This window comes from Macaca nemestrina, chromosome 19, assembly GCF_043159975.1.
Source record: "Macaca nemestrina isolate mMacNem1 chromosome 19, mMacNem.hap1, whole genome shotgun sequence".
Taxonomy (NCBI): domain Eukaryota; kingdom Metazoa; phylum Chordata; class Mammalia; order Primates; family Cercopithecidae; genus Macaca; species Macaca nemestrina.
In genome coordinates, this window is record NC_092143.1 from 57,518,601 (window position 1) to 57,528,595 (window position 9,995).

The window sequence follows — 9,995 nt, forward strand, 5'->3', positions numbered from 1 at the left end:
AGTCATAGAATATTTTTAGAATCTTGAATATATTGGCTTTTAACATAGCTCTTTGAATTATTGTTTAATGGTTGCTATAGGAATTACAACATACATTCTTACCTTTTTACAATCTACTCAGAGTTTCTATTGTACCACTTTGTGTAAAGTATATAAATCTTTCAAACATATAGGTCAATGTATTCCCCCACCTTAACTTTGATGATAAAACTTTTGTATATATTTTTTTATTTATAGTATAGGCCCCATGCCTTAATCCAATTTTTGCTGTTATAACAGAATACCTGAGGCTGGGTAATTTATAAAGAAAAGTGGTTTCTTTAGCTCATGATTTTGCAGGCTAGGAAGTTCAAGGACATGGCACTGGCTTTTACTTAGCTTCTAGTGAGAGCTTTTATACTGAGTAAAAACATGGTGGAAGGTCATATAAAAGCAGACACCTATAAAGAGGGACCAAACATTAGTAGGAACATCCCTTTATACAAATCCATTCTCAGGGGAACTAATCCATTCCTGTGAGAATTAATCCAGTCTCTCAAGAGTGAGAACACACTTGCTACCTGGAGAAAAGCGCCAAGCCATTCATGAAGAATTCACCCCATGTCCCAGACACCTCCCACTAGTCACCACCTCCCAACACTGCCATATTGGGGATCAAATTTCAACATGAGTTTTGGCATGGACAAACCACATCCAAACAACAACATCCCAGAATTTGTAATTTTTTGAAACAGTAATATGCATTTTAAAAAAATAAAGAGGGATCGATAGTGTTTTATATTTACCCAGATATGTGCTATTTCTAATGTTCTTATCTCTTTTTAAATACCTGAGTTTCTCTCTAGTATCATTTCCTTTTATCCTGATGTAATTCTATAACCTGCAATTGGTAAATATATGTTTTACCAAATTTTGGATATAGTCAACCACTATGTATTAGAATATTATTTGTGCCCCCATATTCTTACTCTTGTCTTAATAAACTCTAATTACATATATATTAAACCATTTGGCATTATTCCATAGGAACCTGAGGCCCTGTTAATTTTTTCAATCTATTCTCAGATTATTATTATTACTATTTTTTTCCTGAGACAGGGTTTTACTCTGTTGTAGAGGCTGGAGTGCAGTGACATGGTCACAGCTCACTGCAGCCTTGACCTCCTGGGCTTAAGTGAGTCTCCCACCTTAGCCTCCAGAGTAGCTGCAAATACAGGCATGCACCACTATGTCCATTTAATTTCTGTATTTTTTTTTAGAAATGGATTTCACCATTTTTCACAGGCTGATCGACTCAAGTCATCCACCCCTCTTGGCTTCCCAAAGTGCTGGGATTGCAGGTTTGAGCCACCATGCCAGGTGCAGACTGCATTCTTTATAGTTATATATCTTCAAGTTTACTGTCTCATTTTGTCATCTCCATTCTACTTTTGAGCCTATGCTGTGACTTTTTATTTCATATATTTTATTTTTAAATACTAGTATTTAATTTGTTATTTTTGATATTTTTTACTTCCTTGTTGAGATTTCCATTTTTTACTCAGAATATTTTCTTTTATGTCATTGAGCATTTTTTTTTTTTTTTTTTTTTTTTTTTTGAGATGGAGTCTCTGTCGCGAAGGCTGTAGTGCAGTGGCGCGATCTCGGCTCATTGCAACCTCGACCTCCACCTCCCAGGCTCAAGCGATTCTCCTGCCTCTGCCTCCGAATGTCATTGAGTGTAATTACAATAGCTGCTTCAGAATTTTTGTCTGCTCATGCCAATGCCTTGAATGTCTTGGAGTTGGTTTCTACGTTTTTCTTCCTTGAGAATGGCTCACATTTTTTTTGTTTTGTTTTTGCTTTTTGAGTAATTTGGGATTTTATCTGAACACTGTGTATATAATGTTGGAAATAACCCATTTTACATTCTTCCAAAGAGTGTTGATTTTTTTCATTCGATTGTATTAGCAGGTAATAAACTTGGTTGCAGTCAAGCTGCAAACAATGTGTTTTGCAGCAGCTTAAATCTCAGTATAGTTATTTCATTCTTAGTTAGCTTCTGTGGTCTGCCTCGTGCATGCATGTTTTAGGGTTCTGCAGAACTTGTTAAGAAAACTTGGGGTTTCTTTTCTCTGTCTCTCCTTTCCAGGGATTATTCCTTTACTTTTCACAAGTTGTGGTGTCTTTGAACTCTATCCTTTGTTTCTTTGAGTCAGGAAATTTGCAGATTTTCTATAGGAATTGTATCCACTCTGCATGGTGCCTGCTGCAGCATTCTTTTAGCCTAAGAGCTGTAAAAAAGGTAAAATATTCTGCGTTATTCCATTTTAAAGTGTTGACCACCCCTGATATCCATTTGCTTTTGTTCACTCTATGGTGCTTTCAAATGATTGTTTTGTTATAAAGGCAGTCTTTGCTACGCACAGTCCTTGCTATGCACAGTACTGTGTCAGTGGAAACCTGTGAATTTTGTAACTGCGTCTTCTCTTTGCACATTAACTGATACTATAGAACTATATAAAGCAATGACTTGGTTCTGATACGCATGACTTTTAACATAGTTTTAGGTAACACGCGGGCTGCCTATATTTTTGTCCAGAGTCTATAATTGTCTTCAGAAGGATTATTCTTGTTGGATCTTTTTTGTCCACATCAGAAGAGGAACTCTTTCTCCTGATCATTTTCTATAATGGTCTCATGTTTTTTTACTTCATAGCCCTTTTCACAATTTGTAACTATTTATAGTTATAGCTATGTCTGTGTACTTATTTATTTTCAGACTGTTTTGTTAAAATTTTGTGACAAATTGGAAGCAATCAATAGATATGCCTGGAATGAAAGGGTGAAACATTGCATGACCAAAATGATGTCTTTCATGATGATAAAACTTAGGTAGCAAAATGGTTTTAATTATAGTCTCAAAAGATACTTCCAGGGACTGCAACCGGGTAAACAATATAATCACAGGGGTCCACATCAGATCTCTATGCTTGTTTAAGAGCTAAAATAGACATTTTATTTGGAAATTATAATAACAAGACCACTTCAGTCCTACTTTTAGATATTTCTGAATAATGCCTAGCTGGGGAGATGGGAAAGGCTTGACATGTTACTATTCAATAATAAAGCATAGTTTTAAACACATAGATTTTTGTGTCATCAAATGATTAGGAATCAGTATTTGTATAGTTTTAACAGATCACAATACTGCCACATTTATGTGATTAGAGAGCAGATCTCAAATTTAACAGTTTAGAGACTCTCTTTATATAAGACAGCTACTGTAGCACTTAGCATACTCAAGAAATATTAGTTTATTTCTGTATTGCCTCATCCTTCTGGTATTCATAACAAATCAAACAAGTACTCTTTTCAAACAGCTCAGTTTGCTAGTTTTCAAGTATAGATGCAACCCTCTATGTTAATAAAGCTTAATGAAGCTTAAGTGGAAATTTTCATTTGTTTGTTACTTAAAGCAATCTGTAGAGTAGATAAGAGTGGAACATTTATTGTAAAACGAATAAGAACATATGGATCTTCTGTGTAGCTTTCTGGATTCACTTTGCTTTTGTCCTGCTGAATGAAGGTACAAATAATAAAGGACCTCGATTAAGATTTTAAGCTAAGTTTCTCCAGGCACTAGTTTCTTGGCTAGAGTGGAGGAGGTCTTCATAAATGTTCTGCATCATTCTTAAGAGAAGTCTAATTCAAGCTGTTTCCTCATGAAGGACCTCTTCAGGTTTACATATTTTCATTTACTAAGTGTGTGACATTAGAGTGGGTGGTATCGTAAAATTTAATTAACTGAAGACAAATAAGACAGATGGGATTGCTACAGATAGATGGTATGAATTTCCCTATTTTTGGGGTGTAGATTTAGTGGGATTATATATCACTGTCTCTCAAACTTTAATGTGCTGATAAGAATCACCTGGAAATCTGGTTAAAATGCAGATTCTGATTCAGCAAGTTTGGAATAGAATCTGGATCTGCATTTCTAACAAGATCCCAGGTGATGCCTGTACTGCTGATCTGAAGACCACACTTCAGTTGCTAGATTATACTGCAGACTTGCTTGGTATGTCAACTGAGATGGGGCTTAGGATATTTGCTGTTATTTCCTCCCTTTTAAAAAGGTAGTTAATGCAACCCTGGGAGTCTTTACATTTGCTAGATAGAATACGTTGCGTATTAGGTTGGTGCAAAAGTTTTTGTGGTTTTTACTGTTACTTTCAGTGGCAAAAACTGCAATTACTTTTGTACCAACTTAATAAAATAAATTCCAGGTGATATTAGTGAGGAGACTCCATGACTTTAGAATTTCTTGGAATTTTAAATTTGGACACATTTTTAGTATGCCTGAAATATTCAATAATAAGCTCTTTTTTTTCAATGATGTAGTGTTTATATGTAATAAAATATACTCACTGAAAGGGAACTTAGCCATCATTCCAATTTCTCATTTCACAAATAAGGAGACTGGGGCTAGTTTAATTACAGGACTTGACCACCTACGTGTTCTGAGGCTCTTTAACATGCAAAAAGAAATTATATTGATTTGGAAGAAGATCGTAGCGTGGTGCTACCCCAAATATATTAAATTAACTGCTTTGATTGGGACTTAAGCAATCAGTTCCATAAAACAGAATTATTTTCCCACTGCTTTGAACCAGTTACTTTGGCCCTAGTAGGCACAATATATTCAGAGACCTCTTTTGCTAAGAAAACTAGCACTTCTCATTTCTGTTCAAAGTATTAATTGGGAACACTTAATTAAATGGTAAAAATTATTCTTTGATAATAAACATTCAGTTTACAGAGCTAAGCTCTGCCAAATCAGAAGATATTGCTTACAATGTTCCAGCAAAGCACATGTATAAAAGAGACATGATTGAATTGAGAAGATAAATAATATGTCTGAGTATAAATTAAAAACGTGGTAAGTAATATAAATGACTAAATCTCTTCAGTTTTTCAATACGATGTTCAAATTGAAACCTTACTATTTTATCTGTTTTTTTAAGTGAAGTTTTATTTAAAATTAAAATGGATACAACTCTGACCTCTCACCCAGGCTTGCATTTTTCACTGCAAACAGCATATTTCCTTTCTGTCTATTTATGCTTCAAATTAAAAGCCTCTAAAACTGAACTCATATTTTCTGTTTTCTCTAAGAGCTTTCCATATTGAACAAAGTAAAAATATATTTCTCCCAACATAAAATTGGAATTGTCTTTGACTTTCCTCTCATTAGCTTGGTATATCAGCCAGTTTCACTGATTCTTTTTTCCACAAGATTTTGTTAGTCTATGAATTTTTGCTATTCTATGACATCACCTTGCTGAAACTATAATTAGCTCACACCTATTTTTACAAACATCTCCTCTATTGATTTTTCTTCTCCCAGCCTATCTCACTTTTAATTCATTTGTAATTGTTAACACTAGATCATTCCTTTTAAACCATTATTATGCTCACTTTAACTCGAACTCCTGAAATAGCTTTCCATTATCTGTAGAATGATACACAAACGTTTTAGCCCACTGTTCAAGGCTATTTATAATTCTGCTCCAAACTACCATTCAAGCTATACTTTGTACTAATCTCAACATAAACCCTCTACTGTAATCCAGTTGCTTGATTCTATCTCCCAAACATGTCGTGTACTCTCTGTCCCTTCTATCTTTTGCCATTTTCTTAGTTTTATAGGCATTCCCTTCTCCTCTGTTCTGGTAGAAGTAAATTTAAGTGGAAAGTGAAAAGTACAACATTTTTAACTGGAAAGAATCTTTAGAGTTAATTTAGTTCAACTTCTTACCTCTTGTACCATTTTAACATTGAAGAAACTAAGAATCAGAAAAATTTAGGTTTATATTTACTAATATCTAATGAGAATTATACTAATGGTTATTTAAAAATTAGGTGATTCATTTCACATCTACCATATTATATAAGTTTAGGTCAAGTTAAAATTTTCTAAAGACCAAATATCTGCCCAATTTGGCTATCATAAACTATCTCAAGAAAATCCAAATGAAGCTCAGTTTCCTAGATGTTCTGTGGACTGGCTAGCAACAAGTTCTGAACTGACTTCATTGACTCTAAGTAATTTTCGTGGTTCCAATAAAGAAATGCTCAGTTCATCTTGCGGATATCATGATCAGTTCTAGTAAGAGTTCAGAAGCTGGGCTTTTAAGTAGCATGTTAAACTCTCTCAAGCCTTATTAGAGAGAGTGTGTGTGTGTGTGTGTGTGTGTGTTTAGGGGTTTGCGGACAAATTAGATGACTGTAAAAAGTAGGTCAACTAAAACTTGGTAAAAAATAGCCTTTTATAAGAAATGATAGTGATAGAGCAGAATTATTCTCCTTTATACTAAGGATAAATAGAACCTGCCACATACAACTTAACATTCTTTTTCATTCTGGGTACCCATTAAACATTTATTATTGAAGAATGTATGTTTTTATAGATAATAATAATTGTATATCTTTATGGGGTACATGTCATATTTTGATACATGCATACAATGTGTAATGATACATCAGGGTAATTGGGTTATTTATCATCTCAGACATTTATCTTTTCTTTGTGTTGGGGACATTACAATTCTTCCAGCTATTTTAAAAAGTAATTATTGCTATCTACAGTCACCTTACTGTGCTATTGAACACTACAACTTATTCCTTCTAAGTGTATTTTTGTACGCATTATAGATTAACATTCTTAAAAGTAAGAATTAAAATATATTCTATGTTGACTTTGAAATAACCTACTACAGATGATTGTATTGGTTATAGAATATTTTCTTAGCCAGCTGGCACTACCATAAAGTGAATCAGCTGCAGATACACCTGAATGATTTGATATAACCTAAAGTTAAAAGGGATATGATTTCCAGACAACGTTTGTACTGCGATTTAAGTTTTACACACAAAATAATTGCAGATATTTGATAATTCATTATAACTTATGAAAATAATATTTTCAGTTGACAAAGTATTAATATAATGAAATAGTATATAAATTCTCAAAAAAGAGTAAACACCAATGAGATAAAGAGTCCTCTAGAGAATTTCTTTTCAGCAAGTTCCAGAGAGGGAAGATCAAGATGTCACCTCTTCTCCAATATAATGGCACTCTCTATACTCCAGAGCTTAGATTCAGGGAGAGAAATGACAGGGAGAGGGAAGAGGAAGGGGAAGAGAACAAGTAAGAAGACGAAATTTTTATTGGCTGAGTGAAATCCTGAATCAATTGGTTTACTTAGAAAAGATTAAGCTTGCGTATGCTGTCACCAAGTCAATTGGTGGCTCAACAAAAACATGTTTTAGGAAAATAAAGTTACTTCTGTGCATACCTGAGTACATGGCCTGTGCCATAATAATTGATGATTCTCAGAAAGAAGCCTATTAACAGTAAGTTAGATGTTCTATTCAAATCTGTTTTCTGCAGAGAATGTCCAGTCCCCCAGTGCCTAGTGAGTTACAAAGCTCGTTATGTTGTGTGTGATTCATTTTCTGTAAAGAGATTTTACTATATACAAGTGCCTTGTTGTGATCTGTGGTTTAGTCTGAGTCTGGAATTATAAAATTAATGATTGCTTATGTCCATCATAAGCCAGTTAAAAGAAGGTTCACAGTAGCTTTATACATAATGGCCAAAAACTTGAAACGATAAAAAAATCCATCAGCAGGATAGTGAATAAAAAAATTGCCATATTTATATAATGGAATGCTACTCAGCAATAAAAAGAATAAACTTCTTGCTTATTGTTCTTGTTTTAGCACCAACATGTAAAGAGCTTGGAACTCATTATTCCTATTTATTCTTGCTGAATACATAGAAAATTAATGACTCTCTTGGGATCTATCAAAAAACTGAGGTTGGAGCTAAGTGTCCATCAACAGATGGATAAAGAAAATGTGGGACATAAGATAGTGGAATATTATCACTTTTTAAAAAGAAGGAAATTCTGTCATTTGTGAACAACAAGGATATTATGCTAGGTGAAATAAGCCAAGCCAGACACAGACAGATAAATAACATGTGATCTCACTTATATGTGGAATCTAAAAGGTAGAACTCAGAGAAGTAGAAAGTAGAATGGTGCTGTGGGAGGCAAATGGATAGGGAAAAGGGAGACGATGGTAAAAGGGTACAAAGTTTTAGCTAGACAGGAGGAATAAGCTTTAGTGATTTATTGCACAGAATGGTGACCATAGTTAATAATAATGTACTTTAGATTTCCAAATTGCTTAAAGACTAGATTTTAAATATTCCCACAAAAAATTGACAAGCATGTGAGGTGATGAATATGTTAATTAGCTTTACTTAATCATTCCACAATGTAAACATACATCAAAACGTCACACTGTACCCATAAATATATATGATTATTATTTGTCAATTAAAAATAAAACAAAATTTGAAAAAAACTGCGGTTATGGGAAGATTTAAATGATAATTTTGATGAATTGTTGGAAGCTGAATGTGGACTAGTATGAGGGTAAGAAATTCTTGGGGGTGCATTTTGGGGGCCCCACACTTTTATGGGTATTACTTTCAGGAACTCCTCCAAATTTTCATGATAAAGAGCTAAGAAACATCTCCTTATGGCTCTAGAAAGAGAAGGAGTAGGGTAATAATTGTGCAAAAAGCCCAGAGCATTCTCCATAACAAAGTTCTACTCTCCAAGGAAGACTATATCTTTTAACAGAGTATTATCTCAGCTGGGGTAAGCACACTGCTGTTACTTCAGCTCTCTTGAGCCTTAGCATCTTACCTAAGGGTGAAAAAATGTTATGATATTAGAGATGCACTTATGAAGGTCACAGCACAGAGACATATACCTAAAACTTTAATAACTAAAATAAAATGGACCAATTCATTGACAGATACAAACTACGAGAACTCATGCAAAGAAAATTAGATAATCTAAATAGGCCTATATTTCCTAAAGAAATTAAATCAATAATTAGTAACTTTTCAGAAAAAGAAAGCACCAGGCTCAGATGGTATTACGGGTGAGTTGTACTGAACATTCAAAGAATAAATAATACCAATTCTTTACAGTATCTTTCAGAAAATAGAACTAGAGGGAACACTTCCTAATTTACTCTGTGAAGCTAGCATTACAACGATACTAAAACTAGTTGAAATTTATGTCCATGTAAAAACCTGCATTTGAATGCTTATAGAAACATAATTATCCCAAATTGGAAAAAGCCAAGATGTCATCAATAAGCCAATGGATAAACAATGTACATCCATACAATGTAATATTATTTAGTAATAAGAAATGAGCTATGAAGCCATGAAAAGACATGAATAAATCTTTTTTTTTTTTTTTTTTTTTTTTTGAGGCGGAGTCTTCACTCTGTCGCCCAGGCTGGAGTGCAGTGGCACCATCTCGGCTCACTGCAAGCTCCGCCTCCTGGGTTCGCGCCATTCTCCTGCCTCAGCCTCCCGAGTAGCTGGGACTACAGGCGCCTGCCACCGCGCCCGGCTGATTTTTTGTATTTTAGTAGAGATGGGGTTTCACTGTGTTAGCCAGGATGGTCTCGATCTCCTGACCTCGTGATCCGCCCACCTCGGCCTCCCAAAGTATGAATAAATCTTAAATGCATATTACTAAGTGAAAAAGATCAGCATAAAAAGTCTACATAATATATGATTTTATTATGTGACATTATGAAATAAAGCAAAACAGAAGATCAATATTTGCTAGGATTTTTTTTGAGGTAGCAAGGGAATGTGCTTCAAGCACAGGAAATTTTTCAGGGTGCTGAATCTATTCTGTATAATATTGTAATAATAAATATATGACACTGTGCATTTGCCAAAATCTATAGGGCCTTAAGCTATAAAGTAATACTTAATCTATGCACATTAAAAAGTAATTTAAAAAGTGAAGAGATGGAATACAGAACGTGACAAAACAATCTCAATCTAATTATAGGGGGTAAGGGCAAAATGTGCTGAGATAAGTAGCTTTGAAAATGTGTGGAGTCTG